At 34.5% G+C, this 16,499-nt stretch overlaps 1 long non-coding RNA gene and 1 pseudogene across 2 annotated transcripts in view; one reads left to right on the top strand and one right to left on the bottom strand.

Annotated features, from left to right (window-relative positions):
- Window positions 1-6,760: 6,760 nt before the first annotated feature.
- LOC147491603 (MLO-like protein 9) lies at window positions 6,761-14,136 on the top strand (annotated as a pseudogene). Its single transcript, XR_015198239.1, has 15 exons — window positions 6,761-7,068; window positions 7,842-7,899; window positions 8,050-8,270; window positions 8,980-9,097; window positions 9,748-9,808; window positions 10,434-10,522; window positions 10,982-11,059; window positions 11,139-11,227; window positions 11,340-11,389; window positions 11,531-11,571; window positions 11,656-11,829; window positions 12,506-12,541; window positions 12,647-12,714; window positions 13,311-13,371; window positions 13,522-14,136. The product of XR_015198239.1 is annotated as an MLO-like protein 9 (transcript).
- A 1,153-nt stretch (window positions 14,137-15,289) lies between these two features.
- LOC147491597 (uncharacterized) overlaps window positions 15,290-16,499 on the bottom strand; it is a 42,045-nt gene continuing 40,835 nt past the window's right edge. The window contains exon 3 of the long non-coding RNA XR_015198241.1: window positions 15,290-15,373. This is a non-coding gene — a long non-coding RNA (uncharacterized LOC147491597). The remainder of the gene's footprint in view (window positions 15,374-16,499) is intronic.

Raw genomic sequence — 16,499 nt, 5'->3', positions numbered from 1 at the left:
CCATAAAGACCTTTGACTTGGCTATGATTAAGTCTATTGGGATAGGTGCTTAACTTTAGGCTAAGACCTGTATATATATACGTGTGTACGTGTATTAACTATTATGTGATATTTCAATCTTTTATGATATGCAACGTTATGACACTAAGACATCCCTGAAATTAATAACGCGTAAATCAAAAATACAGGAATCAAAATACTCATTCGTTCTCTAAATTGATATATAAAATAAAGTTCAATAATGCGTAAATAAATTTACCGCACTCTTTTAGAACTCTCCACGCCTTAAGGTTTTGGAATTGAGTTTTATGACTGTTGATGTCATAGGATAGGTGGGCATTTATTGAATGTGCCATAAATGGCCCGTTAGCGTTATCTATGGGTATTCATTAAATGTGCCATGAATAACCCGGTATTCATTGAATGTGCCATGAATGACCAGATTGTTTGGACTACCCTAGAGAGGAACTAAGGTATTCGCCTTGCGGGTTAGTTGTGTTCCTTGAGTGTACGGGAATGTAGGGTTGGGTATTCCTTGAATGTGACGGGAATGACCTAAGATATATAGGCACTAAATGGTGAGTGTATAAGAAAAGAAATTGATTATTTGATAAAAGAAATTGATTTGATTATGCGAGTGTATTTGGGCTTGCATTGGAATACCTATAGGATATCTACACATATTATATAAAATTGCTAACTTTCTTTTGCAGGAAGGGTAGGACTTAATAACATTTTGTGCAGGGACGCGGTCCTACCCTTATCCAAAAGTGGATATCAGTAGGTTTTAATTCAGTTACCTAGTTATAATAACGAGTTATGATAATGAGTTAATAGAATGGAAGTCTTGCTTGGGAAGACACTATGCCGGTTGAAATGACGGAACTACCTGTCTTCCAAGCTGAGAATGATTAAGTTATGGGAAAATATAAAGTGATTGTTTGGATAATTAAAGTATGATAATATTTATCTGTGGGTAGTCTACTCATACCAGCAAATTCCATTTTTGCTGACCCATGTTTGCTTTGTTTTGGTAACGTGGGTGTGTTCTTGGGAACACAGGTGGAAGGCAGTGGAACCGCGGCGTGTGATTTGGATTCTCGCCTGGAGCAGTCTGGGAGTTTAGTTTATTAGGTCTGATCTTTTGGAAGGATGTAATAACGTAGGTTACATTTTTATATGACATGAGAATACGATGTTGGAAATTGTTATTCTTAAAGTTTGTTTATGTTTGTATTGGGATGGAAGAAAGTTTTTAATAAAGTGATAGTTGAGGAATTTGGAGATTTTTGTTGTTAAGTTGATCCTGTTGTGATGTGGGTTTTAGGTTTTGACATGTGTTGTATCCCCTGTCATAGCCTGGGTTTTTAGACAATTGAACCAAGTGATGGTTGAGATATTTATATTTTAATTATTCATTTTTTTTAATTGTTTAGAAATTCGGGCTGTGACATAATAAACTTTTGAACTTGTAACCATTTGTTTAATTAAGTTACTAACAGTCTAACACACACTTCATGAATTGGTAAACAAATGATATTGGTAATCTGATACAACACGGTTGGAATTCACAAAAATTAGACATTAGATGGGATGAGTTTGACAGTTTTGAAAATATGTTTGTGATCGGCGTCATTTGAAAGACTTTGGCCCGATTTAGTTGACTAATAATACAATGGGTTAGTTAGTGTTACGTAATCCCTAGATTAGCCAATTAGGATTTTCCCTCATTAGATAGGCAATTAGGGTCTTTCTCCAAATACACACAAAAAAAAACTCAATCAATTAGGATTTTCCTTGGCTACTAGATAGGCAATTAGGATCTTTTCCCCAAATACACACAAATTTTTTGGGTCCTATTACTGATGGATCCCATATTGTGTTGGGCAGAACAAAAAAAAAACAATTATTACAAGTGTGTCATTGGTCCCAAAAAGTTGAATTCGAAAACCCCAAGCTTAAACGACCCGGCTAGAGTGGATTCGTTGTACTAAACCAAATGGTCTGCGGTCATTAATTTATGCGGACTAAGTCCAAAATGATGTGTTCATGTCGTTTGGGATTTGGACTTAGAAAAAAACTTATCGGTGTGGACACATCGTTTGGACTAAGTCCAAAACGACTTGGCCACATCGTTTGGGACTTAGTCCAAACGATGTGCCCACACCGGTCAAGAGCCCAAAAAACATAACTTTATATTTTTTTTCAAAGTTCAAATCCCAAACGACATGACCACACCATTTAGGACTTAGTCCAAACGATGTGCCCACACTGGTCAAAAGCCCAAAAAACAGAACTTTATATTTTTTCAAAGTCTAAATCCCAAACGGTGTGGCCATATCGTTGGGGATTTAGTCCAAACGGTGTAGCCATATTGTTGGAGACTTAGTCTAAACGGTGTGGCCATATCGTTGGGGATTTTTCTAAGTCCAAATCCCAAACGATATGGTTATATCGTTTTGGACTCAGTCTAGACGGTGTGATCAGACCGTTTAGTTTGCTGTAACGAATCGACTGGCAGTCGTTTAAGCTTAAGGGTTTTCAAATTCAACTTTTGGGACCATTCAATAATTGTTTTTTTGAACTTTTTTGAGACCAATGACACACTTGTAATAATTGTTTTTTTTTTTTTATCTGCCCAATACAATATGGGTCCGTCAGTAACAAATACTCATTTTTTTTGTGTGTATTAGAAGGAAGGGAGTTGTCCGTGTATTTGGAGGAGACCCTAATTGCCAGGGGTGGGGATCCTAATTGGCTCGGGGGATAATACTAGTTAATCCAAGTTAACCGTGTGTTTTTTGGTGTGTATATATATAAAAAGAAATGAAATGGGCACGGTTGTTCTTAACTTCTTGTAGGATAGTTTAACGCGTCAACTGCATGTGATGATCAGGTATTCAAGTCCCACGCAAACTGGTGTTAGATTGGCCAAATGTGCTTAGGGGACCAAGGGAGAATTCTTGTAATAGGGAGTTAATCCCTTTTTCAATATTGTTTTCATCTTTGTAATTCGAACCTCACAAGTGAGGTACTCACTCACTTATGTACTAGTAAACACATTCTTTTCCAATAAAATCAACTTATATAAAAAATAATAATAATAATAAATAAACAAATAAAATATATATATATATGTACTAGTAAACACATTCTTTTCCAATAAAATCAACTATATAAATATATATATATATATATATATATATATATATATATATATATATATATATATATATATATATATATATATATATATATATATATATATACCTTTACAACCCTTGCTCGAATTGATAGAAATAATGGATAGCGTTTAGTGATAAATTTATCCAGCTATCTATTAGTCTTTTAATTTATGGAAGCAAGTAGTACTGTAGTAGTTCTTAAACAGTTAAACCTAAGGAAAAAACAAGAGCAAAAAGTGTAGCACTCCCTTAGTCCTTGTTGTAACGCTTGTCTCTTGTGTTCATGCATTTGCAAGAAGTTAGAGCTTAGATAGTAATTTAAGATTTTCATACCAACCCACATTTGGTTATTTTGGGTGTGTTTGTTAAATTTTAACTCATGGAAAGGAAAGAAAATAAAATGGGTGGTCCACTATGGAATGGAATAGAAATGAAATAATTTTAAATGGTATGTGTTTGGTAAAAACCTGGGAAAGAAAAAGTAAAAGTTTGGGAAAATAAATAATCGTGTTTGTTTTGCAAAAGCTATAAAATGAATAATTATATTGTTGGGTCATGGGTGTATTAGTAGGCGTAAGTCCCTATCTATCCATTTCCTTTCCTTTTCATTTCCACAAAATTTTCGGGGTTAAATAAGACAAAAAACTTTTTACATTTGTTTAATATATGGAAAATCCCATTTCCTTTCCATGAAAAAACAACGCCTTTAAAAACTATGGAAAAAGTGGGCCAATTCTTATTTTCCTTTCCTTTCCATAAATATTTTAAATCATAACAAACACACACTTTTACTTTAGGTGTATAAATGCATTTGGTAGATCACATAATGTATTTGAAAGCACTGCCATAAATATGTTATCTGAACTAATCAACTAATTAATGTATTTCTCAAAAAATATATATTGTTATCTGCAAATAAAATAAAATAAAGGAATTTCTCAAAATGCTCCTCTGTGATGGGATTGCTAAGGCAACATGCATGCGAAATGTTCCATGCGACCATGCCTTGTGCTTGTTTAATCAAAACAATTTTATTCACTAGCATGTGTAAAAAAAAATAACACAAATATTATAATACTGTACTGTAGGTGGTGGTGGGATTTTTTTTTGGGTAGAGATTTACTTTTTTCCATTTTATTTTACGTGTCCTATGTATGTTGACACTTGACACAAGAATGTCGGGCATTGGAGTTAATATTGATGGTGCTAGTTTTGGAACCCAGGACCGTCGGGCATTGGAGTTACTTATAGAGACAGCAAGGGTGCATTTAAACTTGTGCTCAGTAGCAACTTGGGAATAGGCACAAGCTTTCGAACCGAATGCAATGCTATTGATATGGGTGCGGAACTTGCTATTGCAAGGGGATGGAATCACATCTTAATCGAGTCAGACTCTATATCAACCGTAGGTGCTTTTAGTACAGGAAATGTCTCTTGACAGCTTAAGGCGAGATGGAATAACTGTGCACACAACTTTCAGTCACTCAAACTTACCTCGATTTGGAGGGAAGAAAATTTTTCTGCGGATTTGGCTGCAAAAAATAACGTGAGTTTTTTGGACAATCAAAATATGATATATGAGGGCCAACCTATATGGTTACACAATATGTGGGAGTCTTCGTTTAGGTACTATTATAGGTTCCATTAAATTGCTTGTAGATGTTCTATTGTTTCAATAGTTGTAACAATATGAATTTTTGAGAAGGGATGGAATGTAATTCTCCTCAAAACCACAGTATATTTTTCCTTTTTTTAATATATCTTTAACTTTACTAAACAAAAAAAACAAACTTGACACAATTTATATTTCAAACAAAATTGGACTTCGTCAATCGTCACGACCCATGATTTCACGAGGGGTTGCTGCTTTTTTGGCATATTCTATTCTAATAAAGATTATGAGCAGATTTTTTTTTGGATGATTGGGTAGACCGTAGATTGTTTTGATCCGTCCTTATTCCTTAGATTCTTGGCCTGTAGGTTTTTGACGGTTTGTCTTTTCCAATAACCTTCCAATAATTACATACGGGGACTATTGAGGGATTTTATATTTTTTATATGAGGTTCTCAATATTTAACCCCTCAAAAACTAATTTTTGTTCATAAATAATTTGAACCAAGTAATCAACAAGAAAAACTTATGAAGTTCTCTCGGGCAGTGTGCTATGTAAACTTCAGAAAGGCCTGGCCTATTACGAACAAGAAAAACTATTTTTCGGGCAGTGTGCTATAAACTTCAGGAACGAGAATATTTTTATAGGAACGAGAGAGACCGTTGGATCCGAGATCCGACGGTTAGAAAATCAAAGACAAAAAGAAAGAAAGATAATTATTTTCAGATCCAACAGTCTCAGATGTGGTACTTATGAAAATATGTTCCAGGTAGACGAACTCAACTTAAAATCATCGACCAAAATATCGTCGATATATCTGATATATTATCGATATATATTGATATTTTGGTACACCGATATTGATATTTCCGATATATATCTATTGAATATAGAATCTTTTTTTTTTCCGATATAAAACTTTATATCGCCGATATAATCGATATATCCGATATTTATGATATATATCGGTTGACTTTTTGACTATTTTTTAATATAAATCTGATATTTCCAATATATTTCCGATATATTTTCGATATTATATGTCCAATATATCTGATATTTCTGATATTTTAAATAATTTGAAATAATCACCAAAATAATAGATATATCCGATATATATCAGTTTTTAAATACACCGATATATTGATCAATATCGATATTTTAGACCTTGCTTAAAATAAACTTTAAAATGCAATACAAGTATGGAACAAGCACTTCGATGGGTTTGACAGTTTGACCTATCACCTATCCACCTATGATAAAGGCAGCTACTAAGGCATGGAGCCAGGGATGGGAGAATTTGGTGCCTTCCAAATATAGCAGAATCTAATCAATGGGTCCAACTGTTTTGTCCTAAAGTACTATCCCGTAATAGGAAGTTAAAAAATAATGTGGTCCTGAGATAGCGAGATCATCATATATCCATATCGTTGTCCTGAAATCAAACAAATTAGTTTCTTTTGCAATGGGGACCAAAAATTGAGAATTTCGCCATCCCATAAATCCCATAATCATCTTACCTCTAAAATTCTAAGTACACAATGATAACTTCATTGAATATCATAAAGACTTAATTTACAAGCAAAAAATGTGTCAGCCCAATTTTACTAACTTACAAATTCACTCTTAAGAAAACCGTCAATTTAAAGAGGGTAAAAAAAATACAGCCCATGCAATGTAACCGCGTTTCTTTACCATTTCAAGACAAAGACCCTACTCTTAAGAAAGTTCGTGCTAATCCACAAATTAGATAAGTACTCAACAGTCAATTCCACGTGTTATGTTCTCATTTCATCTTACTAACTAATAAAACGTGTTGATTGGGTGTTTTTTTTTGTAATAAAACAGAACAAGAGTCAAAACTGATAACAAAAACATAATAAAAAACTAAAGCAATCCAACAAACTATGAGCCAAACCGAACGTACGACATAAATAATGGTCGTTTCCACCATAACACCCTGCTTGAAAGAGCATCAATAATTATACTTGCAACTCTTTCTGCAAGTGGTTCTTATAAACTCCCTAAACAGGAACTTTTTTTCTTTCCATTTATTTTGCATAAAGTGTTGGAAGAGAGAGTTTTGAGACTTGGTGTTGTTTAGTTTTGTGAGGGAGTGAGTGTTAGTTTGTTAGTTAAATATGGCGGGTGGTGAATCTTCAACCTCAAGACAACTTGATCAAACACCAACATGGGCTGTTGCTACTGTTGTTGCTATTATCATAATTATTTCTATCGGTTTGGAGAAAGTTCTTCATAAACTTGGAACGGTACGTAAGGAAACATGCAACTGTTTTTTTTTTTTTAAGATTTTAGTTTGACTTTCTTTTTGAGTTAGATTTACTGGGGTGTCTGCTTTTTGGTCTGTTTGAGTTCAGTGGAGTTTCTGATAGTTGCAGACTTGCAGAGTTCAAAATGAAAAAGTTCTTTTTCTGTTTCAAGTCAATTTGTTAAAAAGTTCTCTTATTTTGATTTACCCAAATTGGGTTTTAAGATAAATTTGATGGCTTTGTTATTTTTACTATTTTTTGTCATGAGTTGAAGTGAGGCTAGATTTTTTGTTTTTTTGGTAAATTTTTCTTCTTTAAGTTGCAGTAGAGAGTAATGAACAAATCAGGTGTAGTAACAGATTGATGTTATTAGTTTTGGTCTAATTTTAGTTAACTCTGCTGAGAAACATTTATTTTTCTCTTAATTATAACATTTGTTGAGAAACAGCTGAGAGTTTCTTTCAATAATAGTGAAGCAAGCAAGATAGATTGTGGAGTTTAGGAGTTTAGGTGGCTTTGGTGCATTAATGCGTAATTATGTGTGTTTTTGTCGGAAGTTTCAGTTTCTTTGACTTTTCTTGCTCATACGCAAAAGAAATTGAAGGGCTAATTCTTATTGAGTTCTTTTTTGGGCAGTATTTATGTTCAATATTTATTGTTTCTTGTGTGTGTGGGGATGAAGAATTTTGTTAAATTAGTGTTTAGTACAGTTTGTAGGTTTCAAGTTATATTTCACATTGTCTGAATTACTTTATATATTGTTTCTACTTCAGTGGTTCACGGATAGGCACAAAAAAGCTCTCTTTGAAGCTCTTGAGAAGGTTAAAGGAGGTAAATATAAACTCTTCATTCTCAAATCTCAATTACAACCATATATATATATATATATATATATATATATATATATATATATATTTTATCATCTTTGGGGATTTTCAAACCGTAAATTAAATCATTTTTTTTCTTCTATTGGCTATGCAGAGCTGATGGTTTTAGGTTTCATTTCCCTAATTCTGACATTCAGCCAGGTCTACATTGCTAAAATCTGTATCCCCTATAAAGCAGCAGATTCAATGTTGCCATGCCCACTTAGACACAAAGATAAAGCAGAGGAAAGTAGTACTGAGGAACATCGCCGAAGGCTTTTATGGAATGATCGTAGATTCTTGGCTGGTGCTGCATCAGCAACTACTTGCAAAACAGTATGTGTATATTACACCATTTTTCAGATTGAGACATTAGACAGTAGCATTATACCAAATTAGAAATTAGGTAACTAAGCGAACTTTTCCCGGTCGTGTAATGAATACTAAGAAATTAGAGGCTGTGTCAGAAAATAGCTAAGATTTTCTTTCTGATTACTTTTCTTAGTTGCCAAATAAGAAGAGAACTGTGACAAATCTTTTCTATATGGTTTTGAACATCAGTAAAGCTCTTAATAATTTCTCAGAGTTATAGGGCGGAAATCTTCAGTAGCATTATACGGAATTAGCCTGCCACACTTCCCACACTCCTGCACCCATTGATCAAATGAGAAAAACAAAAAAAATTCTCACAACTTTTTGTAAGAAAGTGAGAATGAACTATTCTAGAAATTGAAAAACACGCTTAAGATACAACTGGTCATAGTGAATCAGATGTTTACTAGTAACGGGGACTATGGTTCCAAACAAAGCGAATATCATTTGATATGCACATTATCCTTTCAATGAGCTGGTGAATACAAGCTAGACCAAGTTTCTGTTGATGCACCCTGCAATAGAATTACATCAGCATTCACAACTTAATGCTTAACTAGTATCCAATCTCGATAAATTTTTTTTTTTCTAGTTTATGCTTGTACGTAGGGAACAGATTTTTGGAATCTGTCTTGTATTTGCCTAAACTAAGTTTTACCATTCTTTCTGACAGGGTTATGAATCACTTATATCTCTTGAGCGGGTTGCATCAGTTGCACATTTTCATATTCTTTCTTGCAGTCTTTCATGTAGTATTAAGTGCTGTAACGATGACACTTGGAAGACTAAAGGTGGGTAGGTATATATGTCTTATAATTGTTTGCTTGTTTTGGCATCTATAATGTAAATTGTGAGGAATCTAGAGAATGAATATGTATTCTTCTTGAATAGTGGGGGCTTGTGCTAAAACAGTTTTGTTTTCACCATTTTATTGGCTTCCATCTAGCTAATGCGGTAATGCCTTTTGCAATATACATTGTATTGAAGAGGCACATTTATACTTAATTGCATGTAGTGGATGGTCAAGAAATATTTGACATTACATGGAAACATTATGGTAATCAACGTGATAGTGGACTTGGTAATTGGTACTATTTGCTGATCATGGAAAGATGGTTTGCTGCATGAATTTATTGTACGGCAGGGCGTAAATCAGCCATATGGCTTGGTTTTGTTGACCGGTTGGATCAATGTCAATATGTAATTCTCACTGAGCCAAAAGGAAATCGTTCAAACCTTTAATAGAAATGATAAAGTAGGAACCAGCCCAAACACAGTGGGATCTGAGGACCCGGTTGATGTTAGATATCTTCCCTGACATCACTAACCTGCATCCTTTTTCTATGTGTTCTCTGTGCTAATAACTGTTACCATCTCCAAGATTACAAATGTCATGTAATTGACAATATATTGTTACTCATTCCTTCTTTTTTTTATGCAGATTCGTGGATGGAAAGAGTGGGAGAAGGATACTTTGTCTCAGGACTACGAGTTTTCAAATGGTATTTTCTATGAAAAATAAATTCTCGTATGTTTTTTTCTTGGATGACAATATATCTCTCATGTTTCCAGTATGAAACTTTTTTTTTTTTGATTGGCAAGCCTGTTTGAAATGAGATTAGTAACTCTTTGATGCTGGCGGGGTTCGATCCCCAGACCTCTGGTATCATCACCGATCAGTAACTTACTTGTGTGTAGCAGGGTTCGAACCCAGACCTGAGACCTCTGATATCATCACCCAAAGATTTTACCAACTAAGTTAGAAGACACTTACAAAAAAATGTGTGGGCAAACCTTTTTTTTAAAGAGATTAGTAACTCAATTGTGTGTAGTGGGGGTTCGAACCCCAGACCTCTGGTACCATCACCCAAAGGTTTTACCAACTAAGCTAGAAGGCACTTACAAAAAAATGTGTGGGCAAACCCGTTTTTAAAGAGATCAGTAACTCAATTGTGTAGCGGGGTTCAAACCCCAGACCTCTGGTATCATCACCCAAAGGTTTTACCGACTAAGCTAGAAGGCACTTACCAGTATGAAACTCGTGTATTGTGCTATTATAATTTAATCTCCTATATACTTTATTTTCTATTTCTGACAATACTGAACTCGACATCACAACTCGTGCAGATCCTGCAAGATTCAGGCTTACTCATGAGACGTCTTTCGTAAGAGCACACACAAAATTCTGGACAAGGATTCCAATCTTGTTTTATTTTGTAAGATCTCATAATCCTACTTGTAGTTTTTTGTTTTTTTTAATAAGTTATACTTTGTGGCGGTTAGTCGTTAGATGGCTGTACATAATAAGCAGAATAAGGATATGGTACTTTTGAATCATAGTCTTCGTGTACCACGTATATTCACCAATCTCTCCTGAGCAGAGTAGCTGTCAAGTTCTTGAGTACTATAACGAGTTTAAAATGAAAGCCAATCTTCAAGGTCATGTGTCCATTATATATTTCCATTAATTGTGTCAAAACTCCATAAGACCGATTCTAAGTAGCTAGCCCTTGCGACACACATGGATGCTTGGACAAAGAATTTACTTTGTTGCACATAATAAATGCTATACACAGGACCCCCTTAGAAGGTGTAGCACCATTTTAAGATTCCTGTGTTTGTAACTTGGAGTAGTTGTTCACTAGGATGATTTCTAGATTTCCTTTCTCTTTTAGGTCTGCTTCTTTTCTCACAATTTTTCAGGTCTGTTAAGTAAGGCCGACTACATGACTATGCGGCATGGATTCATCACTGTGAGTTTCTTCAGCTGCAACAATTTTGAGTTACTCGTTTCCTTCTCTTTATGTTTTGTTAATTATATCATCTTTATAGGTTCATTTAGCTCCTGGAAGTAAGTTTGACTTCCAAAGATATATTAAAAGATCTTTAGAAGATGATTTTAAGGTGGTTGTTGGAATTAGGTGAGCCACTTCTATGCTTTCCATCTTGTAATCTTACTTTATTGTTTACAAAAGTATCATCATTCATAGTCAATAGTTGTTTTCTAACTTAATTTCATTATGATGCTGGCAGTCCTTTATTGTGGGGGACACTTGTGATCTTCTTGCTTCTAAATGTTAGTGGTAAGTACTTCTTTCTCCCAGTACTTGATGCCAGGAAAAATACTGTTTGTTTCCAATCATAGATGGAATTCACTCTTACTTGTTTGAGCTACACTTTTCCTGACTTTCATACTTACTTGTTGAGTCATCTTGTTCATTTAGGGTGGCAAACACTGTTTTGGGCAGCCGTAATTCCTCTTCTCGTAAGTAGTTTTACAAAGAAAGTTTTCGTTCATCAGTTTTTAATTGGATATGACAATAACCTCAGACCGTTTAATTTCTTCTAGATAATTTTAGCTGTTGGAACAAAGCTTCAAGCTATTATAACACAGATGGCTATTGATATCCAAGAAAGACATGCAGTGGTACAAGGGATTCCTCTTGTGCAAGTCAGTGACAAATATTTTTGGTTCAGTTGGCCTCCATTAACTCTCTATCTCATTCATTTTACTCTGTTTCAGGTATTGTATTACTCTGTTCTTTTGTTGCTAATAAAATTCATCAATTCATACTTTTTTGGGGATTTGGAGGAGAGCATTTCGTGTTTTAAGATTGAGTATAAGTTTTATATCAATCCTATGGAATTATAAAATCACCCTTCATAGTATGTGGTATAGGAAAAATATAAAAAACATTTTAATTTACTTTTAAAAACATTCCTGTCCAGACTGATGCGGCAAAAGCCAAAGTTAGACTCTTTACTAAAAGTTGCTGCAGCTTAAGTCTTGCGAAAAACTAATATGAACAACATTTTTAAGGCGTGGAAAATCGCTTTGAAGATGTTGAGCTTATCAGATACATGAGACGCTTACTAGTTGATCCTTACGTAATGGTAGCTATTGCTTTGGGCAGTATAATCTAATAAACAATCATTCTAACCACGTTGACTGTTAATTTATCTATTTTGGTCAAAAGTAGAATTTGAGTGAAGATTTATGCTGCTCATGTAGTTAGACTAATCCACTTGGAACATGATTTGTTTCATAAGCTGGTTGATTATAGACTTCCTACATGGGCACCATGTTCTTCTTGGAATAAGCAAGAAGCTAGCCTTTTCCATTCAGTCCTGATATCATACATGTCTTCTATTTTCACTTTTATCAAAGGCTCGTTTTTAATTTTTTTTTTTCTGTGCAGAATGCTTTTCAAATTACGTACTTCTTGTGGATATGTGTAATTTATCTCCCTCTCCTTTCCGTCACATGTATTTTAAAAATATCTCAGTTCAGTTATTGCTCTTTTCAAAATCTTAATTGTAATATTCCTTGTTTTCTGCAGTACGAGTTTGGGCTGAAATCTTGTTTCCATAAGGAATTCCATCTAATAATTGTAAGATTGGCTCTTGGGTAAGTCTTAATTTCGTTGTTTCCCAACAGAGCTAGACCAGCCACTTATATCAGGGTATCATTATACTAATTTCTTTTGGCAATGGCAATAGTTAGACATATTTACGTGTCATTTTCATTACATGTGACCAAAGTTGAAAAGAGGATTTTGTGATAGCATTATGTCTTGGTAGTTGGTATGCATCCATTATGAACATTATACTGGTGGATAATGGTAGGCCCACAAAGAAAAATAAGAAGATGGCTCACAGATTCTTGCCAGTTGCAACTTGATTTTCAAAATGATTTGGAAAACGGTTTGGCTTGATAATGGCCGGAAAATTATTAACAGTGTAATGGCGTTATGTGGCAATCAACTTATCAATTATCATATGGCAGCCCTCAGGATTTTACTTCTAAGACGTTTATAATGATCAACTTTGTGAGGGTTGAGGGCTGGTTAATTGAAGGATCTTATTTATGAACATTAATTTTGAAAGATCAAACCAGATGGAGATTTGAGTATTTGACCATATTACTTTTGAGTATTGACCGCCATATTTTTCAAGATTGAAGTTCCTACACTCAAGCTGACTGTTGTCGTGGTGGCTGTGCAGGGTGGGTGTCCAGTTTTTGTGCAGCTACATTACTCTTCCACTTTATGCCTTGGTAACTCAGGTATAATATTATTACTTCATCTGGTCTGGGGCATTTTATGATGCGACTCAGAAACTCTGAGATATGTAGTAGTGGTCTGCTTTATGTTTTAGAACTCATCGCTTCAAATGTTTTATGGAAAGCAAAATGATAGTTCGTCGCAATGTGCAGATGGGATCAAACATGAAGAAGTCAATCTTTGACGAACAAACGTCTAGGGCGCTTAAGAATTGGCATAAAGCAGCTGTTAAGAGGAAGAAAGCTGGGCTATCTCCTAGAAGTACTCCGGGTGTTTCACCAACCCAGTCTCCCGTGCACCCCCTTCACCGGTTTCAGACTACTGGACACTCAGCACGCTCATCTTTTACCAGTAGAAGATATACAGAAAAAGATATGTCGGACATAGAAGCTGACAATTCTCCCACATCATCGACAGCCAATCTGATTGCTCACATGGATAATGGTGGTCTAGAGTCTGAAACTACTGAACCGTATGCTAACAATGCACAGCAACCCTCTAATGAAGATGACTTCACCTTCGTGAAGCCTGAAGCCCCTAGTCGGCCATGAAGCTAATGCAGCAATAATGTTGTTGGGAAGTTGTTGTAGTGCGTTCCAGCTGTGCGGTGGCTGCACATTGTGTTTAGTTGATGTAAGTTATTTTTGTGTATCTATTATTGAGAAAGTTCAGGGTTTTAGAAATAGCTTGTCTGTAGTCCAGTGACATGACTTGTACATTGTTCATGTTTGTTCATAAATGAATTTTTGGTAAGCAAGTTTCATCTAGTTATTGACTTATTCCTAGCTAATAGCTATTCAATTTTTGCAGAGTGTGCAACCAATAAATGAAAAAAGAAAAAGAAAAAGGGATTTTGCTTTAGATCCGAAATTAAAATGAAAAGAATTTCAGACTTTTTAGTCCTAGAATATTACTAGATTATCAACCATTCACACTAAGTTCATGTGATTTTCTTGCAAAAAATAGATCTGCAACGTGATAACCGGATTATTTTTCAACAAACTACATGCCGCAATTGTATTATACATGTGATTGGTCAATACCATTAGTTATTTCGCTGTACTCGCCACAACCTCAACAATTTGTTCCTTGATTCTCAAACATTTTTGACGTTAGTGGACAATCGTCTAGTAGGTCTTACTTGTAGCATATTCTAACCAATAGATGTTGTTGAATATGCAGGGGATACAAAAGCAGAGGTAGCATCATAATGTCAGCTCGCATTTGAAGTGTTCGCAATTTATCAGCTCTGTGAGTACCAATATTACAAGCTTGGTAGGAAAATGTCCACTTATTACTATGGAACAAAATGTCCATATTGGTCGCAACCCCGACCACCGAAATCTCGGTAGATAGATTCAATGTCAACATTTGAAAAAATCGTGGTGATATCACAAAAATACAGGACTTTTTGTACTATGCTCATTTAATCCATTATTACTGAAATATTTGATAATTTCACGAAATCTTCCAGAACTTTCCAAATTTCATCCCAACTTTTAGCTTTTCAGCCTCTTCCCCATTTCATATTTCCAACTATAAATTATGTTCCCACCGTAAAAGACAGTACTCTGTCAGACATACATATTCCGCCACCTTTGAATACATGAGAAAGTGAGTATTTGCAAATCTGACTAAATTCACAGACATTATTTAGGTACTCCTCAGTACTTCTTTGTATGTATGTTACAAAGAAAAGGGGGGAATACTTATATTATCAAGACAGTTTTTTGTCGCGCTTTTACGATGTTTTCAGCAAATCGGCTCCACGAAGAGCCTTGCTTGGTGATAGTTGTCCATCATAACTATTGGTGTCCCACCCTAAACCATGTAACAAAATAAGACAAAAAGACCATGGAACTTCTTAGACAATAACACTTTGAAAACAGTGCTGCAGCAGGCAAATATCACACACACAACCTTCTTCAGAAACAGCAGCAGTGCCAGGAACTGCAAGATGAGAACTAGGTTGAGCAGTTTCTTCATCAACTGCACTAACACCCTCTGTAAATCACAGTACAAGTCCAATGTAACAATATACCAGTCAGAATATTGGGAAACAAATAGAATCAACCATTCAAAATAAAGAGCATTCTCTAAACAAGAACATATATTTCTTATAATATATAGACGGATGTTGGTCATTAAACATTACAGCCAAAGGATGGGCGCGTCAAACAACACTCCCGTCCCTCCCGGAGATTAGAAAAGCTCCACTACTAGCCTAGAAAAACCTTTAAACTATAAGGATTCGTACCCTCCAATTTTGCAAACTTCCACTACCGCACCTCCAAAATTTTCACAACTATAATGAGAATATAATAAAAAAAAAAAAAATAGTATGAAAAAAAAACTAATAAAAAACATTCCAATAAACCAACTTTTTTTTACTTCTTTTTGCCTTTACAAAATTATCATTCATCGGTTTATCTTGAGTCCAAAACCATTAAAATGGACAAATGTGTATTTGAATGTTTTATTGGTTAATGAGACTAAAACAAATAGCCAAAGGCCTAAAACCCAACCGGGTGAGTTTGTATAATTCTAATAACCTATAACAAACACGTAAGCTCTCCCTCTTTTTCTTTTACTCTTAATTTTTTAAAAATGTCGGACCTCAACCTAAAAACAAAAAACAAAAATAAAAAAACAAATTCAGAAAGAACTTGAGGAGTAGTTTGTTACATGTTTGTCCTAATTATTTATAAAATTCGTTATCATTATCAATAAAATTTCCACTTAAAAAAATAATAAAAAATAAATAAGGCAATTTTTTATTTTTAATGTTAATATTTTATAGTTTTTGGCACATGATAATAGAGTTTATATAGACTTATAACATTATAGAAAGTTAACAATTTATTGAATTGTTGTAGATAAAGGGTCAGAGAGCAATAGAAAAGTCCAAATTTAGATAAGCATTGCCACCAAAAAGTAAAATGCCCACTTTGATAATTCCATTAAAATGTGTAGACTATATGTCTTTCTGGGAGGAAATAATATGGACAATGAGTGGGTTATGATGTTAAGGAGAAAAAAACTGTTTTTGGGGGTCTAGTGCCAAAGACATAAAAGTGGAATTCACAAAATTGTCCCGTAGAAAGTGAGTTAAAAGTTGTGAATATTGCTT

This window comes from Coptis chinensis, chromosome 6, assembly GCF_015680905.1.
Source record: "Coptis chinensis isolate HL-2020 chromosome 6, ASM1568090v1, whole genome shotgun sequence".
Lineage (NCBI taxonomy): Eukaryota > Viridiplantae > Streptophyta > Magnoliopsida > Ranunculales > Ranunculaceae > Coptis > Coptis chinensis.
The sequence above is the reverse complement of the archived record's forward strand: the minus strand, read 5'-3'. Positions and strand labels throughout refer to the sequence as shown.